General features: G+C 41.4%; 1 pseudogene; it reads right to left on the reverse strand.

Annotated features, from left to right (window-relative positions):
- Positions 1-7,052: 7,052 nt before the first annotated feature.
- LOC143388249 (F-BAR and double SH3 domains protein 2-like) overlaps positions 7,053-21,565 on the reverse strand; it is a 126,297-nt pseudogene continuing 111,784 nt past the window's right edge.

A 21,565-nucleotide genomic window follows, 5' to 3' on the forward strand; every position in this document is an offset into this window, starting at 1 on the left:
GATTACACCCCCACAGCCTGGGCTGGAGAACAGCTTCCCTCTGCTTCACAGAGCTCCAGAGCCCACAGGATGGGGGTGGCCTCCAAATTTAATGGGGAAGAAGGCCCAGAAGGACTTGGTCTGTTTGTTTAAAAACAGTGTTCTTGTTTAAAAAGTCTTTTTAAAATATGTATCTCCTCACTTACTTAGGGAGGGTGACTAACAAAATTGTCTGTTTGCGTCCTTGCAGCATTTGTGGGGTACAGGGAGACCTGGGCTGGGGGCTCAGGGAAATCTGGTTTGGTCTCCTTCCTCCTCCTGCATAGAGCTGTTTTGGCAGAGCCAGCCCAGGGACGCAGGTTGCCCAGCTTAATCATGCAAACAACATGAAGAACGGCTCAGGACAGCCCAAACCAGTGCCTTTCAGAGCCATGGAAATGTAGCCTTGGGTCCAACCTGGCCCTGAGGCCAAACCAACACAGTGGGCTGAAAAGGGAGCAAGCAGCCCATGGGGTCCTGGTGGAAAGGGTCCTAACAAACAAGAGTGATATCAAAGTATTTGGTACACTGGCCCCCTTTCCTCCTCCAGAGGCAGGGCCCAGGTAGAGGAGGGCAGCTTAAGCCTGGGCCTTCATTTACCTTGGCATCAAATTTCACCCCCACAACATGCCCCAGTCCAGGCTGAACTCACAGGGCAGAACCCAGCACCCCATTTCTTTCTGTAGCCTAGGGCTTGGCACAGGTCAGTGAAGACAGAAAGGTGTTGGCCAAATGGCAAAATCTACTCATTGCTCCCAGATTGCCTACTTCTCCTGGCACGGCAGTCCTGAACTCTGGATGCCATACCCAGCTGCCTCCTGTCATCTGTGCATGTGACCTCTGCCCCTCATAGTACCAGATCCTGAGGCTGCTGTGCCTCATGCTTCTCTCCATCCCTGCTGCCACTACAGGCCACCTTCTAGACTCACTGTCTCCTCCCAGTCCCGTACTTGCCAGAGCCAGTGACTTTCTAAGTTGCCAACTCTTTGAATTTTCCCTGCTGCCTTCAGAAGAACCCCTCAGCTTGAAATCTAGCCTTTGGAAGTCACCCTGTTGGCCTGCATCTTCATTCCCTTGCTATTCTGAATGTGACTTGCATGTGCTTTTCTCTATCCAGAATGTTCTTGTCCCTCCCAGCCCACAAGTAAAATTCGTCCTTCAGGATTCCCCTACTGACAGCCCTTTCCTCATCTACCAGGCTTGGTCCTACCCTTTCTTGTTTGTTATCAGCCTCCCTCCATTATAAGCCATGGAGCTCTTGAAATAGGCCAGGATGGGAACAGAATGTTCCCTGGGATCAGGTCTGGCTCAGAGAAACCTCAGGGAATGTTTATGAAGTCATTAAGTTCTCCTATGCAGGCACTCTGTGAGTTCAATAATCTAGCTCCCCTCACCCCTGCCCCAGCCCTACCGCTCTGATCCCTAGTGGCCAGCAGGGGTCACCAGCTGTCTGGTCTCTGAGGAGTCCTTTCACCAGCCTCCCCCCAGAGACTGATGGCTGAAAAAAACCAATGATGTCCCAGTGGCCACCATTACTAAGTACTTAACGTGTCAGCCTCCAGTGTACTTCCGGTAATTTCATTTGTTCCTCTCAACCAACTTGTGATATGGTTATCACCTATTTTACAGATGAGAAAAGATGAGGCTCAGAGGTTGAGTCAAGATCACACTTGCACACACCTGCATTGTGACTGCATTCATCATACAAATGTCAGACTTTAGGCTCCCTGGGCAGTGATGCACCGTGCCCCCCACTTCAGCCACCACAACTACCACCACTACCAGAGTGGGGGTGATTCCAGCTTTGTGTCTAACTGGGCTTCCTCCCTGCATCTTCTCTCTTCAATTCTGACCCTTAAAGCCAGGAGGGTTAGTGTCCTTCAAAGTGAGGGGGAGGCAGGAACAACGGAGAGAAGGAAACTTGCCATTCAGATTAAGTGCCTCACTGGAAGGCACAGCTCAGCAGATCACAGACTGCTCAGACAGCCCAGGAGATGACGGGACTCGCTCTCTGGGATGGCAGCCTCCCTGACCCCAGCTTCCCTGAAGGCCTTCCTTCCACTTATGGGGGCAGGCCTGATCATACACTGTGGGATGGTGTGGCCTCATGGAGTACATGTCCACCTTAAATTTCTGTGCTTCCTGGAGGAGCAGATCTGAAAGGAGAGGCAGACTGGAGGGAGAGGCCACAGATGCCCAGGGCAGGTGCTCAAAGGGGCTAATGATAAAGACCTCTCTAGGCCTTTCAGAAGTCAGTGCTCAAGTTTGTTTTTGTTTTTTTTTTAATATTTTCTTAGTTGTCAATGGACTTTATTTGTGGTGCTGAGAATCGAACCCATTGCCTCACACATGCTAGGCAAGTGCTCTACCACCGAGTCACAACCCCAGCCCTTTTCTTTTTATTGGTAGTGCTGGGATGGAACCTAGAGCCTCATGCAGGCCAGGCAAGTACTCTATCACTGAGCCACACCCCCAACCCTAGTGTTTGGGGTTCTAGTACTCAGGCATTTGGGTGCTGTCTGCCTGAGTTTAGGTCCCTAGTCAAACTGGAATGACCTGTACACTTGCCACGTACATGAACTGATGCCCCAAGAGAGGGCAGGAGCTTGTTCTGGGTCACACAGCAGAACTGAGGCAAATCACAGTGGCTTCCAGGCTCTATATTGCCATCTGTCAAACTTCCTGTTCCAAGGCTCTCCCCACCCCATCAGCCAGGTGACATAGCTCTTCTGTAGGCCTAAGTACCTCCAACTGCCCTGCCTAATCTGAGGCCTTAAATGACAGACACCCTTGTTCTGGTACCTACTACCCCTTGGTCATCTCCTAGCCCTGGCTCCTCTGTTTTCTTGAGACTCCCCCACCTTATGTGAGCCTGTTTGTGCAGGGGCTGAACTCCTGTGCCCAGAACATAGCCTGGTACAGTAGTTTGCTGAATGGACAGAGTAACAGAGTTGGTTTCTGAAGGAATCTTGACACAAGGTATGGACCCACTTGTGAGAATGTGTGAATATTGCTATCTTCAGACACACCACCTCTGGTTTTAGGCTTTCTCTGAAATAATATCTTCAGCTCATCTGTACATTATATTATTTGATCCTTTTGGACTTTAGGAAGTTTGCATTACCTTCTCACTCCTACCTTCAAAGATGAAGAAAATGAGGCCTAGAAAGGTGAAGGGCTGAGCCTCAGCCCCTCAGGGCAAATCTGAGATAGCTCAGGGCTTGCACACAGTCTCTTCCCCCCATTTCTTCCTGCCCCTCCCAGCAGCCAGCTGTGGCAAGTGTTTGGTACAGTGTGGAAGGGGTGTGGACCCTACTCATGGGTTCATTTCTGCAATGCTTCAGGATAAAACACTTCAGGAAGATATTCCCAGATCAGAGTTCTCAGAAACAGACATGGCAGAAGGACTATGTGTGGTTTTTTTTTTTGGCCACTGGGACCAAGGGAAAATAGTCCAGGAACAAGATGCTCTTTGGCATTCATATGGTTCTTGGCAGATCAGTCAGGAACAAAGCAAACATAGGAAGAACCTAGGTGGAAACTCAATTGGTTGTGTCAAGTGGTGGGGTTTCAGGACAAACTTTAACTCTCTTCCTTTTAATCTAAAATTTCTATTATTTGGTTATATTTCTGTCAGGAAAAACTTTACAATGAACAAAACAAATTCAAAGGTTTCAGAGCTGCCAGATTTTGTCATAAAGCTACTTGAAGAGGGCTGGGCAGTAACTGGAACCAAAACCAAAAACTGTGGCTGGGTTCCCTCGGCAGTGACTAGTACAGCCTGAGATGTCATTACAACCTGGAGCATGACAGTTTGTGCCAGTGGATGAGTCCAATTGCTGGAATTTTCTTTTCATTTTCTTGTTATTCTAAGAAATCTTCAGCCATGGCTGAACAGTGTTGGTGGTGGAGTGGTGAGCATGCTTGCCTTCCAAGAAGCCTATCTACATGGTCTGTTCTCAGCTACGGTGACCTGCTGTGTGATATTTTTACTTGTATCTTAGAATAACTGAACTGATCCAGAATAAGAGTTGGATAAACTCTTCGAAATCACTCATTCCATTTCTTTTAAAGTTGGGGTTGCAGCAGGTTGGAGGGAGGATCACTCATTTAACAGCATCAGGGCTGAAGCCAGATGACATCACATGGTTTCTGTGTGGCTTGTGGACGTGGGCTGGGTGGTGGGGTCAGAGAGGAAATGCTGCAAGCCATATGCTGGGAGTCTGGCTTGCCCGCATCAAGCTTGTTCCTAAGATGAAGGAGGCCTACGGTTAGCTGCGACACTGGGATGGGGCAATTAGCTGAACTTTGCCCCTGGTCACAGACTAAGCCTCCAGTGCTAACAGCCATCTCAAATGTGAGCAGCCTGCACTGCAGGGAAAGCAGAAGATGGAAATATTCTGTGTCCCAGATTTATGGCTGGACACCTCACACACATCCCTTCACACAGGCCTCTTGAGGGACCTGTGTGTTCCTGTACAGCAGGAGACTATCGAGGATCTCAGTTATTAAGGTGAGGACCCAGGAGGTGGGAGAAATGATGTGAGGAGTATGTGGAGACCACCCTGTGCTGCATACTTGATATATCCTTCTTGGGACCAATAAAATGTCCTTATACACACTCAGTTCATTACTTCGTAGGATGTAGCTGTGGGAAAGGGGAGAAGCATCCAGAATGACCACATCCAGGAAGCCAGTGGTCACATCCTCCAGGCTCCCTCCTTAGCTCACCAGCATGCTGCTGCCCTTTCTTTCCAGCATGTCTCATAATATTGTCCTCATTGTTATGTAGCCGTCTTTTTTCCCCACTGGGAAAGAACCTTGAAAGCAAAGACCATTAGTTATTTCTTTCCATCTTTAGGACCCAGGATATCATACCTGGCACAAAAGTGGTCTCAGGGTCTGTGTCCCATGGTGTATTTACTTGCTCTCCGAATTTGTTAAATGCTGTAAAGGAGGGCCCAAGAGTATCTTTGTAAGAAACATGGTATTTTGGGAAAAGCCTGTTGAACCAAACCTTTTTAAAAGGAAACTTGGAAAACTTAATTCCATTTTTTTATTATTCAATATTTTATACATAATAAATACAAATTTTTTACAGCCACTGTAAAGAAAGCGCATCTGCACAGAGACTCCTTCTGAGCCCTGCCCTGTGCATGGTGATGCTGGGTTACATGTCCTGGAGGGAGGGATTATTTTTTTAAAACGGAGGCATATTTTTACAACTTTGTTTTTAAAAATAAAATTAGCAGCTCTTCCAAGAAACATTTTAAGATCTAACAAAAGACTTCAACAACTTTCTGAAGTTGTGAAAAATCCAAATTCAAGGATAATTTGGCTAGCTAAAGAAAGAGTAGAAGACTGGGTGGCAAGTTGAACTGCTCTATTTAATAAGCACTTTTTAGATTTGTAACATTTCCACAAATTGTAAAATCTTTAAAAAACCACCCTTTTAATTGCTTTTTTAAACTTAAGAATAAGTTTGATAAACATAAGAAGACCTCAAGTAGATCAACAGTTTACAAAATGCGAAAAACCAAAACCATAGCCAACAGTCAAGGGGTATTGTTACTGAAGTGATCAAATGAATAACTGAAAACTTCTTCGGTTCAGACCCTACATTTTGTCAAAAATCCCACAGGGATGTTTGGTGAGCATTTCAAGTTTCTAAAGATTCTTAAGAGGGATGGGATTTTCAAAGCATAATACAACTTTTGGATTAAATTCTAAAAAATGTGATTTCTTAGCCAAAACAGAAAAGCAACAGGCAAGCCTCCCTCAGTCCCTAGGTAACACACTCCCTACCTTCCATGGGTGGAAAGCAGAGCCCCACGCTGTTCCCAGTGCTGAAGACTGCTGAGCACCCCTCCCACCCCCAGCTCTCCTGGGACTCGCAGAAGGCTCCTCTTCCTCATCAGTCTGCACTTGTGTGGGATGTGCAGTCAGAGTCTTTTCTTGCTCAGGAAGCTAGTTTCCTCCACAGGCCCACATGTTCTTCCTTCCTAGGAAGCATCAGGGAGGACCTGGAGCTGCATTATTCATGAGTGACAGCTTGTCTATACCAACAGCGACCAGGCTGTCTGGGTCAGTGCACTAGCTTTTGAACAAAATAGTGCTAGGGACCTCCCCGATAGAGAAGCTCAACAAGCAGCCATGTGTCCTTAATTTATCAGACACTCAGGTTCTAAAGATATTGGTCAGAAGAGTATATGCTGTAAAAACTGAGTTGAAAAATGTCCAAAGACAAAAAGAACATTAAACCGGCTCATTTCAGATCTGGAAGCTCCATCTCTGCTGTGGCCGTAGCCTCCTTTCTATTAGTCTATGTGATGGGCAAGATGAGGCTACTAGTTTAGCCCCCTCCAGGTTAGCCCCACTAATACTAAATGAATGGCATAAATATTAATACAAAGGACACTGTTATTATTTTAAATCTGTTAGTTGTGGAAGAGATGTGCGTTAATGCAACTGGCGCTAATGCAATGGGCAGTCCACTTTTTCCCGGTATGGTTTCACTCTTCATCTGGGGACGAACTTCGGGGAGGAGCCAGCCTCTCCTGAATCCCTCCTTCTGTTTCCTTTTGGAGCCAACAGAATCTGATTAATACTTAATCAGATGAGCAAAAGCCACTTGAAGAATGATGAGATTTTTGCCACATCCTTGTGGCCACAGTAATATACTGTACGAGCACACATGATCAGAATTCTGTGACTATTCCCTGGAATGAGGCCTGGTCTGGAATCTCCTATAAAAATGGACCATTGTTAGGCATGAGGGCTACTCCCCTCTGCTTCTAGGGCCCACTAGGATTTGTGCTATGGTAGGACAGATGACATAGAAAATGACAACAACAAAAAAAGGCACAAAATATTCAAAACATGGGAGGAGTTCACCAGGCCACCCAGTCACAGAGAATCTGCCTTGGTTTTGCTCTGTTAAAGAGTCACCATCATGCAAAGGTGCCTAAACAACAGGATGGGCCAAACTCCAAGCCTGGCCTTGATTGTAGCGGTAACAAAGGGCAAGCCCATAGTCACACCATTGTGATCTCCACATCCTCCATCTTCTCTGCTGGCCTTCGGTGGTTCTGTGTGGGTGGAGGGGGAGCCGCTCGGACCTGAGTAAAGAACAAAGTCTTGGTTTGTAAGTCAGCTTCCAGACTCAGGCTGGAGCATCTGCAAAGTCCAACCAGTCCTCTATCCAATGACATGGGCACATACTTTCAGTGTAAATTTCCCACCCCGAAAAGCAGGTACTGTTCTGGATGAAATGTCAAGTCTACAAATGAGACTGCTGCCTGGGCTAAAAGCCCTGGGCACAACAGTTACTAAAGCCCTAAAATCCTTCTCCACAGCTAAAGCCTGGAAGGCAAGAGCGCAATACTTAGGGAAATAAGACATTTCAGCATGTCTTGGGAGTCAGTTCTAAGAGAGAAGGCTGGAGAGGCAGGCTGGGGCAAGAAATGAAGGGCCTTGTTGAGACATGTTATAAGAAATCTGGGCTTGGGCTGGGATTGTAGCTCAGCGTAGAGCACTTGCCTAGCATGGGTGGGACCCGGGTTTGATTTTCAGCACCACATAAAAATGAAGGCATTGTGTTGTGTCCATCTACACCTAAAATATAAATATTAAAAAAACCCTATATTTAAAAAAAAGAAATCTGGGCTTTACTCTGTAGGCAGGGGAGTCTTTGATGGATTGTAAGGCATATCAGATCCATGAAAAGATGTCTCAGATAACAGTTTGGAGAAGAGATTGGAAGTGGGCAACAGGACAAGTGAGCTGACAACATAGGAGACTTTCCAGACTTTTCAGAATGAAGGCTGATGTGAGCTGAACTAGATACCAGGAATGGTGGAAGCAGAACAGTGAAGAGTTTTGAGACCTGTATCCAAGGTAAACCTGGCAAGACCTGGTGATGACTGCAGGTAGGCCAGGAAGGTCTGAGGAATGCCTCCAGAGCACTGGTAGGATAGAGGATCCATTCACCAAGACAGGCAAAATGGAAGAAGGAACATGTCTTGGAGGGAAGGTAATTCACTAATTTTTGCTGAGTTTTGGGGGTTGGTCTCAGACATATAAGTTGAGATTACCACAAGTCTGAAACTCACTGAGAGACATGATTCTGGGATTTGGTTCTCACAGTCATGGGAATAGGTAACTTGGGGAGAATATGTTGAATGACTTCAAGAGAAGCAGTCTAGGGACAGGATCATGAAAAGTATCAGCAGAGATGGAGAGAGGAGGAGAAACCTGCTAAGGTCAATGAAAAGGAAGAGCTGGAGGTATAGTATAGAGCCAGCCAGCAAAGTGTGGTGGACAAGAAAATTAGCCCCGATTTCTCCATTTCTACTCTTACCCACCAGCCCATGTTACTAATGCCTCTTGCTTGGACAACTGCTACATCCTCCTAATGGCTCCTGTATCAGTTCTGCCACCTTTTATTGGTCTCCACTTGGTAGCCATAAATATGTGTTTAAAATACAAAACAAATCACAACACTGCCCTGCTTCATACCTCACAATGGCTTTCAATCACATTTAGAATCAAGACCCAAGTCCCTGCCAGGTGTGGTGGCCCAGCCTGTAATCCCAACTACCCAGGAGGTTGAGGCATGAGTATCACAAGTTGAGGCCAGCCTGAGCAATTTAGTAAGACTCTGTCTGAAAAAATAAATAAATAAAAAGGGCTGGGGCTATAACTCAGTGGTATAGTGCCCCTGGATTTATTCCCCAGTATAAAAAAAAATATTAAGACCCAAGTCATTAATAAGGAACTCAAAGCACATCTGCTTAATGAATCAACCTAGTGGTTCAAGAAATGGTGATAAAGGTCAAGGAAAACAGAATTGCAAAGGGTCCACTGGATTACCAGTATGAAAGCCATGACCTTGAAGAGGAGTGGTAGTGGAACTAAGATGGCAGTAAAGTGAAGGGTGAGCATAGGTAACTATTTGTCAGAATATATCCCTGAGAACAGGAGTTCTTTGAGGTCATTTAGTGTATTTCAATGCTCCTCAAAGAGGCAAATACGGCCTGGAAAATAGATTCTTAATAAACACTTGCTAAAACAATTGTTTTTATGTTACAATTATACTACTTCAATGTTCCTAGAGCTTGAAATACAATTGAAATACACCTGCACAGTGGTTATCTTGTGATCTTACCATGTCAGTGAGAAGTGTTCCAGTATAAACTAAATGATCCAAGATGAATTGACTTTAGAGCTGTCGAGGCTGTTTGAGGTGGGAAACTGTAGATACTTTTCTGGCACATAACCCACTTAGCCTTTTTAATCGCTCTTTTTTTAAATTTATTTTTTAGTTATAGGTGGACACAAAATTTTATTTTTATGTGGTGCTGAGGATTGAACCCAGTGACTCATGCATGCTAGGCGAGCGTTCTACCTCTGAGCCACAACCCCAGCCCCTCAATCAATCTTTTTACCTTCCCAAATTCATTTCATCCTTGTTTGGCAACACACAGGGGCTGATTTTGATTTGGAAGAACTATGCATTCTATAACCCTGCCAGCTAGGAGACTTACAGGCAGGAGTTTGCCATATGAGGTCTCAGGAGTATGCCTTGATGCCTGTGAGAATCCTGGTGACTCAGCATGGAGGCTATTTTCTAAGGGAGAGAATTAAAAAGCTCAATTTATGTGCTGTTGTGCAATAAAATGCACTCAGACCCTGCCCAGAGGACCCTTACCATTTGTTGAAGGAGACGGGGGAAGAGCTGGGCACTCCTCTTATCCGGGCTGGGGTAAGGACTGCTGGAAGGCTGGTCATACAGCGGTAGCGGAGGCAGGGATGTTTGCGGCTTGGGGGAAGGAGAGATCTGCATGGAAGGAGGCAAGGTTACCAGGTGCTCTTGGCCTCAGGAAAGAGAGCTGGCTTCTTCTCTGCTGCTGAACACACATTCCTTTTCTCTGGGACTAAATTATGACTGTTAAAGCTTGTCAGCCTTTTGCTCATCAGCAAATAGACCTAAAATAACTACCCCAAACTGTTTCATGATGCATTTAACAGTTTCCTATCATAGATCTCATTATATTACTGATTTTAGTTTATCTTCAAACAGTTACCAATTCAAACCATTCTCTAAACTTTTCTTTTTTAATTGAAAATATGATAAATTAGTCAATTCAACAAAGCTAAGGAAGAACAAAAAAGGGGACAAATTGTACTGTTTTTACATATGAAGATACAATAACTGGCTGAGCTTCTTGTATGTGAGGCTAAGTTATTATCACGCAAACAAGATTGGCAAACACTTTATTCTTCTATCTGCCAGGCTGCTGTAACAGATCCCCAGAGAAAAACTGAACTGAATAAATTAGGACTTCCTGTAAATGCAAGTTTCCTACTGATGAGCAAAACCTTACAGCCCCTTTATTGTGGGACAGGGGCTCTGGCAGGCCCTGGGTTATGTGGTAGGGCTCTGAGTGTGATAGAACAAAGAGCTACCTCAGAGTTGTACCACATAAACTAACCATGGACATAACACATTCTCTCTCTGATTTGTTTTTTCTCTCTCCACCAAACCAACCTTTGATATGCTATATACGATTTAGTATTTTGGTTAATAGATTCACAGAATGCAGAAGAATGAAGGCATAATAGGGTCATATCCCACAAGGGTCTGACCGTCAAGTCTCTGGTTTCTGAAATTCAGCTATATAGACATCTGGCAATTGAGGACTGGAACAGGGAGGGTGAGGCAGAGAGACTGCAACCCACTTTTGCCTGGTTCAAGAGACCCTAGGGAGTTATTTTCTTTAATCATGTTTTAAAGCAGCTGTTCTTTTCTTCTTTTCAGCAGTGCTAGGGATCAAACCTTGAACGTACTAGGTAAACATTCCACCACTGAGCCACACCTCCATCCCTTTAAACATTATAAAATTCAGCTCTCCCCACTCTGGTACCTGAATCTCTTTCATCCATGGAGTATCACCATTTTCTGAGGCTGAAAGTTCTTCAACTAGCACCGATGAAAACACTCCAATCCGCCCATTGAATTCCCCTTCCCAGAAGCCATCGTCATCTTGGTTCTCTTTGTTCAAGATACAAATGATTGCTCCCTCAGGAAAAGATAGCTCATCATCTGTTTGGCCCTCATAATCATAAAGTGCTTTCACAAAACAGACTAGAAAGCAAGAGAGAGACAAATCTGGTTAAGAACAAAGACAGTCAAGGCTGCTTTTGCAACCACCCCTATGCTCACATGTCAACTCAGAGAGCACCACTCAAAGTTGTAATTTTTTTACTCACTGTCATCAAAACAGGGAAACAAAAAACAGGAAGAAAGTGCTTTTTAACCTACTGAAGGCTTACTCCTAGGGTAATACAGTTTAGGTCAAATGTGACCAAATAAAGTGTGCCTTGTTTCAGTCTTTACCACTGGCATCTCCGTTGAGGCTGCCTGAAACGAGTTCTGCTTCCGTGGAATTGCTGGATGTGTGTGACCGACTGTCCAAAGCGGCCAAGGACTGCAGCATGCTCAGTAGGCTGTTCGAGGTGGGAAACTGTAGGTACTTTTCTGGCACATAACCCACTTGGCCAACTTTATTTCGAGCCTGGGTAAAAGACATGGTTACAAAACAGGTTTGCACACACAAAGGTTTGGACCGGACATAATAAGAACCAAAACAAACTCCTAAAAATGTCACAAGAGGGGCGATATGAGCAAAGGAATATACCTTTACCCAGTCTTCCATATCTCCATCTTCAATCACTTCTAACACCTCATGTTCCTCAATGGTCAACTCATCTGGTTGAGAAGCCTGCAATGGAGGATGGTCATGGACAAAATTAAAAAGGTTAGATAAAGAGCAGATGTGAGCTGGTCAGAACAAAAACTGGGGATAAAAATATTGAAATGATTTTGAGAAACAAAAATTTCAATGCTGTAAAACTATCATAATGAGGTGAAGTTTTACTCTAAAAAAATGAAACAAAATAAAACTGCAACTAAAACTGGATCCTCAGGAGGCAATCAGATCAGTGATCAGCACTGGGCTGGAAGTGAAGGATGTGGGTTCCAGCTTCAGCTCAGGTACCTAGTGGTAAGTTACTCAGCCTCCATTTCTTCAAAATGACAGTCCTGCCATTCTCTTGAGGATTGGGGTGTTAATGTAGGATGAATAAGCACAGAACCATGACGACTTGGGAAGCACAGGCAGAGGAGAAGGCACTGAAACGGAAGTGCTACCAAAGGCTACCATGGAGGTGCATGGAAAATGCAAAGGGCTATGTACATGGATTGGATGGAGGTTAAGCAATGCCGAGGGTTGATCTGGAATTGCTATAAAATAGTGGCCCAAAGAGGAAAATTGTGGGAAAGGCCATGATTGAGATCAGGCAAAATTTGGATTATGCTCCAATATTAGTATGAAGACTGGGTTGATCCTTAGAGGTTCTACACAATCTGTGATGGCTTTATTGTCCCTGATAGCACCAGTCACCAGATTTTCCCTTAGGACAACTAAACCTGAGAGGAGACTCTCAGAGGCTCCACAGAGGGGTTGGAGAGTCTGTTTGGCTTTGCTTCCTAAAGAGCCTTGTATGTCATATTAACAGGTGGCCTTGTGAGTATCTTCTGGCTCTCTGGTAAAAGCCTTAAAAGCTTCCCCCAAGTCCCAAGATCAGTTAAAATTGTCAACTGAGACCATATAGTTTTTCAAATCTCACAATTTCAAAGTGTAAAATATCTCCAAGTTACACAAGCAAAAATTGGGCAAGAAAGTTAGTCAGTTTCTATGATTCACTCCACATTTTGCAAGCTTTAAACATTTCATCAAAACCCAGATTCTGAAGCTACCATAGCTCCTTAAGACAAAAACAGTCTTGAAAATGGGTGATAAACCAGAGAATACTATAAGACTAGATTTTCTCCCCTCAGTATTAGGGTTTGAACCCAAAACCTCACACATGCTAGGCAAATACCCTACCACTGAGCTATATCCCCAGCCACTCCAGGACCAGATTTTAAGTAAATTACCTCTTATGTCAATATATGAAACCCACTTATTTACTTTTTTTTAAGTGTAAAAGAGAATTTATTTAATTGAAAAGAAAAGAGACAGAACTCCTGCAGGATGAGAGGGGACCTGATAGAAATTGTCTCATTTACTCTTTTTAAAAATTTGTTCTTCATAGTTATACACAGCAGTAGAGTCAATTTTGGCCTCAATTATTCTTTTTTGAGGAAAATAATTTAGTTCTTTATTATTTATTGGGATGTGGACGTGCAGCACTCTTTGTAAAAAAGAAAAATCAGGCTTAATGCATCTTAAAATTTGGAATTAAATGAGTTAAGTCTATATGATAAAGATTCTCTATTAAAAAAGAAGATGTTTTATAACATTTAGTCTGAAGAGTGATAGGTAAGTTATTACTGTTCTTGAAATAAAAAAAGCCAAATAGCTTGGAGGATATTTTTTATATAATTAATTCAGCATATACAAAAACATCATCCTACAAAAAAGACAGCATACGAGAGGGCCATGTGACACTGCCAAGATCATTAGTCAACAGGAGGTAAATATGGGCAATTTCAGGATTTAAGCATTGGATAAATTGTTGAATGAGATAATTAGTGTTGGTCCACATTTACTCTTGATAGCTTTTCCAATGGAATTTCTTTGCTACTCTGAAACCACATTGTGTCCTGAATATACCAGTAAAAGGTACTTCTGTAGTAAAGCCGTTTTCCTAAATTACATGCCAAGACTTAAAAAGTCTCAATACAACCATACCAGTCTCTACCCTGTGTGAGAGCAAAGCAGGATATGTTGCTGTCCTTGTGCAACAGCCATTGAGGCCCAGTGCAGCAGGAGTCTTCTAGCAGAAGCAGACACTAGCATGACTGTGCTGACACCACACACCAATGACAACTTTTGTACAAGGTTTTCCTCTACATGGCAATCAAGACCTAGAGTCTGGGCCCTGTGAGCCTCGGGGTACCCTGGACCAGCACACTCTTCCCTGTGGTCTAGGTGCACCATGTCTCTCTTGCTTCTATGCTTATACCCGGCTGCTCCTTTTGTCTGTCCTGCTCTGTTCCAGCTTTCCTATCTGATGAATGGATTAGATTATTATAGGTATAAAAGTCTAGTTTCAGTCTTGTTTCTATGGGAAAGAGACCATCTGAGTCTCAGTTTTCTTTCTTTCTTTTTTTCTACCAGAACATAAGTGCCATAAAGACAGATTTTTGTCTGTTTTGATCAGTGCTACATCACAGGCCCTAGAAAGAGCAAAGTATTTGTATAAAGAGATGCTCAAGTAATTGTTTGTTGAATAAATGGTGTTTTCTGATAATATCTTCTTTGTAGGGTTATTGAAGAGATTGAAATGAACAAAGAAGCAGTAGCTTCTCATGACTTGTGGCCCAGCTCTCTTTCTCAGACCACTGGCAATGAGCCAGTTGCTTCTTCCTTTCATTAAGACTCCATGAGTCCATCACACACTGACTACCATGGTGCTCTAGCTCACTGCTAGTCCTTATGAGTTCCCTATTAGAATGACTTAAGGCGGGGACTGTATTTCTCACTTATTCCAACTATAGGCAGCAAGTGGTCAGTCAATGGCTATTAAATATATGCAAGGTCTCACAATGTCTCCTTAAGTCCTAATATGTTTCAGTCTGTTACAAAACTCCATAGCAAACTGTGAGCTATTATAAAGTAGAAGATAATGAAAGAACACTTTTGTGTTGTTGCAGTACTGGGGATCAAACCTAGGGCCTCACACATTGCTAGGTAGGCACTCTACCATTGAACTATATCCCAAACCCTGAAAGAATATTTTGTATGTAAAGCATTTTCTATATTGTGGCTCATTTCCTTAGGATGGATATTAATAAGGTTAAAAGTTATGAATACTTTTAAAGCTTTTGAATCTGAATATTAAATATAGCTTTTCTGTGTTCTCACCAGGTTCATCTAGTCCTTTTTTATTGGTGTAGGCCACAGAAATCATGATTAGGCTCAAAGTCAATCTTTTTCTCTTTTTTCCATTCATTCATTCATTGCAATGGAGTTTTGCTATGAGGATGGCCTTGAATACCCCGGTTTCAAGCCATCTTCCTCCTGCTTCAGCATTCCAAGTAGTTGGGACTATGGGCCTGGGCCACTGTGCCCAACTGATCTCTCTATTCTAATTTATCCTCCTGAGTTTCTACACAAATACCAAAGTTATCTCCTTAAAGTCCAGAATAAAAACCGAACTCCTGAGCCTAGTATACAAGGCCCTTTATTATCTGACAGCAAATGCCTTTAGATCTTCTGTTACTCCCCACCTCTCAGCGCTCCTACACATCCAAAAGTAAACTGTTCTCAACACCCTATCCTCTCATCCCAGTTTCCATATCTGCTGTTCCCTTTGCTTAGAAGGATCCTTCCTTTCCCTATCTTCTCTCTCTACCTAGAAAAGTCTAGATTATGATTTAATTTAAATGCCATCTTGTCTGTAAAATTTATTTAACTACTGCGTAGTCTGTCTATTCCTGGATGGCAGGGATAGTGTCATATTAATTCTTATATCACAAAAGTTATCACATATTGTGCACTCAGTTTTAGCTCATGATTAACTGACTAAATAGATTCTGTTTGTTTTTTTTTTTTGTATTGAGGATTGAACCCAGGGGCGCTTCACTACTAAGCCACATCCCCAGCCCCTTTTTATATTTTGTTTAGAGATAGGGTCTCACTGAGTTGCTTAGGGCCTTGCTAATTACTGAGGATGGCTTTGAACTCATGATCCTCCTGCCTCAGTCTCCTGAACTGCTGGGATTACAGGCATGCACCACTGCACTCAGCCCTAAATAGATTCTGATAGTCTGGTTTCACAGAGACGTATCTGGGATAGATTAATGGAGGTACTGTGATAGATCAATGGGTGAATGTGAGCTGTTTTTTTTTTAATATTTATTTTTTAATTGTAGTTGGACACAATATCTTTATTTTATTTATTTATTTTTATGTGGTGCTAAGGATTAAACCCAGGTCTTGCACGTGCTAGGTGAGCGTTCTGCCACTGAGCCACAACCCCAGCCTGAATGTGAGCTGTTTAAAACAATTTAGACACTTAGAACTCTCTCCATCTAAGGATCTTAATTAGTTTTGAAACTTTCATGTAAATATAACAAGGAGAGGTGATATCAGAAAACATTCTGAACCCTAGTTTAAAAATGTCCTGTAAAATATCCCCAAATTTCTTAGAAGATGATTTCAAAATTTCAAAACATTATCAAAACAATGTACACTAGGAAAAACCCTAGTTTTTTAAAGAAAACAGCAAGTATTATGAATTTAAATATAATGAAATGATGTTAAACTCAAAAAACCCAGGAATAGCTGATACTGAAAAGTTTATAATGCCAGCTTTTGGCAACACAGGACTGGGGCGTGGAGTGAGAGTGCCCAGTGTATGACAGTTAAAGAGTCTCTCAGAACAGTCCCTCTGTTGTTATTCCTTAGCATTAACCTTTTCCTCTTGCTTTCTCTATCAGTATAGGGGCCAGAAAAGGATTCATTTGCTCATGCCTTCCTTACATCATTCACTTATTAATTTCACAATTATTAATCCAAGACCCACTGTGTGCCAGGCATTGTCCCAGGAGCTCATGACACAGAAAAGGTACAAACACAAAGTTTATACTTTCATAAGCCTTTAATGGGGAACCAGGCAAAGAAATATGAAGACAAGTAAGACTTAATCTGGCTGGCACTAAGAGCTATACAGTCATGTACCACATAATGACATTTTGGTCAACACTGGATCACACATATATGGTGGTCCCATAAAATTATAATGGAGATGAAAAATTAAAAAACAGCATTGTAGCCATCATGATGTCACAGTATAACATATTATTCATATGTCTGTGGCATCATTAGTGTAAACAAATCCACCATGCTGCCAATCATATATATGTACAGCACACATAATTATGTATAGTATATAGTATTTGATAATGATAATAAACAACTAGGTATTAGTTTATATTTAATATACTTTTAATCATTATTTTGGTGTGTAATCTCTACTTACTAAAAAAACAAGTTTACTGTAAAACAATTTATGCTGGCCAACAGTAGCCTTGTACATGTCACGTTTATTGCATCTTTGGATTGCATGAGTTTATCTTGTGCTTGATTTAATCTCATGTTGTTTTGTTCGTCATGGTCTGATGAACAGAAATAATATATCTCTACCACACAGGCTAGGTGTCTATTAGGCTATACCATCTAGATTCGTATAAGCTCACTCTACAATGTTTGAATGACGATAAAGTCACCAAATGCTGCATTTCTCAGATCATATTCCCGTAGTTGAGTGAGAGATGACAGTATGGTGAACAAAACAGTGTTATGGGATAGAGTAGTAAAGAGCTAGCTATGTGTTTAGGTGGCTGAGGTGACCTTTGGAGGCTATTTGAGTTGAACTACAATGAAGATAAGGGCAGTCAACAGATATATGGGGAGACACAGTTCTAATCAGAGGGAACAACAAGTGCAAAGATGTGTACTCAGGAAGGAACCTGGTACTTTTGAAGCCAGAAAGGCAGCCAGAGTGGCCAGTGTACTGAGTGTGTGAAGTGGAGGAATGGCCTGACATAAAGCTGGGGAGAATGCCTGTAGTCCGATCAGGCTAGACATTACGGATTCCAGTGAAGAGTTCGGGCTGGGAACGGTTTTTTAGGAAAAGGAATGGAATTAACATTTAAAGCTTAAAAAGGGTTTTTTTTAGAAAAGGGGATGGAATTAACTCCTTTATATGTAAAAAATAATTGTAGCTGGAAAATGGATCGTTGGGAAGCTAGTGTCAAAGAAGCCTAATTATGAGGGCTCATCCCCATCTTATAACAATCAAAGAAACGGCCTAGATAAAGATGAGAGCAGTAAATATGGTGAAAAGTGAATAGATTCAGGATATGTTGTGGAGGTGGGCACAACAGGACTGGCTGACAGACTGAATGTGGGAGTGAGGGAAAGAAAGGAACTGGAAAATTGAAACACCATTTACTTTGTGTTGAATATAAAGTAATTGGATAAGCAGGAAAGGATGAGAGAGAGTAAGAACTATTATACCAAACCAAGTTTGGAAATTCTGGCATCTGTTAATCCAGATTTCCTGCTCAATATGGACAAGAGGGAATTATATTAGGATGAGTAAAGGCAAAGTATTAAAAACTGCTTTGGGAAACAATTTTATTTTGATATGAATTTTGAGGTTCATTCTAATGGAGGGTTTATGCCAAGCAGGCAATAGAGAGTAAGGGTAAGAGCTGTATTTACTGAATATACTGTATTTACTGAACTAGGTACTATGCCAAGTGCTTTGCTATAAAGGTAATCTCTCATTTAATCTTCACATTTATTTTACAATATTATCCCCATCATGTAGATAAGGAAACTGAGGCTCATAGAAATTAAAAGGCTGACTAGAGTAACCTCATGTAGTTCATAAGCAGTGAGACAGGATTTAACTCAAGAAATCTAATATCAGAGCTTAAACTCTTCATCATTATGTTTCGTTCCTTTAGATATTAACTGAATACTAACATTATGCTAGGTGTCCTGTGAGAAGCTGGGTAGACACAGTCACATGTATCTTTAGGTTTGTCACAATTTAATATCAGCAATATCTTAATACAAACCTTGTAGGAATAAACAACTTTGCAGGTGAGTGGATAATTTCTTAAGGTACCAGAAGGACTGGAACTGCTGTCATCAAAAACATCCATATTGTCTTCAAACTCTTCTCCTTCTTCTCTTTCATTATCTGCATTTAGCTAGAAAAAATTAAAAACCATTAGCTAGTTTGCTTGCTTCAAGAAAATGTCTGGAAACAGGAAAAGCACCTAAAATTGAACTGTTCCAAAATGTTAATTTACTTATTCGATTATACATAGATAGGACTGTCTGTTCATGCATGCATGTTAATAGAGGATAGAGATCATTTTTACAATCAAAAGTAAAATATGTTTCAAATAGAGAAGAAATATTTATTAGTATCTTTCACTTTTTATTCTTAAATACTGACTGACAATAGGCAACAAAAGAATAAAATAGCTTTGCATGGTGGTGCATGCCTGTAATCCCAGTGGTTTGGGAGGCTGAGGAAGGAGGATCCTGAATTCAAAGCCAGCCTCAGCAACTTACTGAGGTTCTAGCGAGACTCTGTCTCAAAATAAAAAAATAAAAAAGGATGGGGATATGGCTCAGTGGATAAGCACCCCTGGGTTCAATCACTGGTACCAAAAAAATTTTTTAAAAAGCTAAAATAAAATAAATTGGACCATCGAAATTAAAAATTGTTTTGCATCAATGGACAATAAAATGACAGGATCCCACAGAATGAGAGAAAGTATTTGCAAATCATATACCTGATGTGGAATTAACATCCAGAATATATAAAGAATGCTTAAAACTCAACAATAAAAAACAACCCAATTAAAAAATAGGCAGCCAGGTTCAGGGTGCACACCTGAAATCCCAGTGGTTTGGGAGGCTGAGGCAGAAGGATTGTGGGTTCAAAGCCAGCCTCATCAATAGCAAGGTGGTAAGCAACTCAGTGAGACCCTGTCTCTAAATAAAATACAAGGCTGAGGATGTGGCTCAGTGGTCAAGTGCCCCTAAGTTAAATCCCCAGGATCCTCCCAACCCTGCAGCAACAACACAACAACAAAAGGCAAAGAACCTGAATGGATATTTTTCTAAAGAAGATATATAAATGGACAAGAAGCACATGAAAAGATCCCAACATGTTTAATCATTGGGAAAGTGCAAATTAAAACCATGATATACCATTTTATACTCATTAGGATGGCTATTTTCAAAAAGCTATTTTCATAAATGTTGATGAGGATGTGGAAAATTGGACCATTGTACACTGTTAATGTTACTGTATATAGTACAGCTGGTGTGGAAAAACAGTAGTATGGTGTTTACTTAATAAATTAAACATAGAGTTACATATAATCCAACAATTCCATTTCTGGGTAGAAACCCCAAAGAATTAAAAGCATGGACTAGAATAGAAAATTGTAAACCCATGTTCACAGTAGTAGTGTTTACAACAGCCAAAAGGTGGAAGCAACCCAAGTGTCCAGTAACAGATGAAAAGACAAACAAAATTGGTACATACATACAATGGAATATTACTCAGTCTTAAAAAGGAAGGAAATTCCGACAATGTTACCACAAGGATGAACTTTGAGGACAGTATGCTAAGTGAAATAAGCCAGTCACAAAAAAATAAACCCCATAATTCCACTTATATGAGATATCTAGAGGAGTCAAAATCATAGAGACAAAAAGTAGAAAGGTGATTGTCAGGAACTGCGGTGAGTAATGGGAAGTCATTTCTGCAAGATGAGATGGATACTGAGGACAGTGCCACAACACTGTGAAGTTTACTTAATGTCATAGAACTATATGCTAAATAATAAACAGGTATAACTAGATGATAAACAGGTATATTGACACAAAAGGAAAAGTCCCCTGTGCAGTGTTACACAGGAAAATATATAATTTTCTAATCTGAGTCTCAAGGTATATTACCCACCATAGCTAAAAGGCATATTAATTAAAGTAGTATTGGATGTTCAAAATGTATATGTATTTATCTATAGCACCATTTGTGCTATATTAAATATAAATAATATTTACACAAGCATAGTTGTCTGTCAAGGGAGTGCAGGACAAAGAAAACTGAGGGATGGACTGGGGTTGTGGCTCAGTGGCACGTACAAGGCACTGGGTTCAATCCTCAGCACCACATAAAATAAATAAATAAAATAAAGGTATTGTGTCCACCTACAACTGAAAAACGGAGGAAGGGGAGAGAGGGAGGGGGAGGGGGAGGGGGAGGAGGATCACTAATACTTTTAAATTGACTCCTCTTAAAAAATTCTAAGAATTCCTAAATTTTAAGAATATCTAAGAAATTCTAGAGACCCGCAGGGAATTCTAGAAGAATAAACTGCATTTTTCCTGCCACATTTACTGCCACCACTTCAAACGTCCTGACATAGTTTCATTTATAATTATTACTGAAAATTCTCCACATGTCAGTGAGGTAATCTTGTGCCTGATCTTACAGTTATTCATTTGTAATCCCTCAGGCCAGTGGCAAAATAAGTTTAGATCTTGACTTCTCAAATCTCAGACTTCAGATTCTATTGTTTTTTCCTACAGGGAATGGTGTTATACAAAAAATAAGGATGATGTTCTAGAAATTTCCATAACACTAACTTAAAAAAAATATTTCAACTACTATAAGACATTCCCTTCACACTCTAAGAAAGGTTATAAACATTTAAAAAATGTGGGTATTACAAAAAAATTTAAAAATGCTCATACATTTATAAAAATGAAGGTAGAACAAATTTCTAAAAAATATATAAAATGTTAATATTGTACTGTGCTATGGCACTTGGAATCAATTCAAGACATTTTAACTTGGCAACAATGGTTGACACTAAACATTCCTTTCCCTGCTCTATTTTTGAGTTCATTTTTTGGTTCTTATGGAAGGGAAT

This window comes from Callospermophilus lateralis, unplaced genomic scaffold (genome assembly GCF_048772815.1).
Source record: "Callospermophilus lateralis isolate mCalLat2 unplaced genomic scaffold, mCalLat2.hap1 Scaffold_831, whole genome shotgun sequence".
Classification (NCBI taxonomy): Eukaryota; Metazoa; Chordata; class Mammalia; order Rodentia; family Sciuridae; genus Callospermophilus; species Callospermophilus lateralis.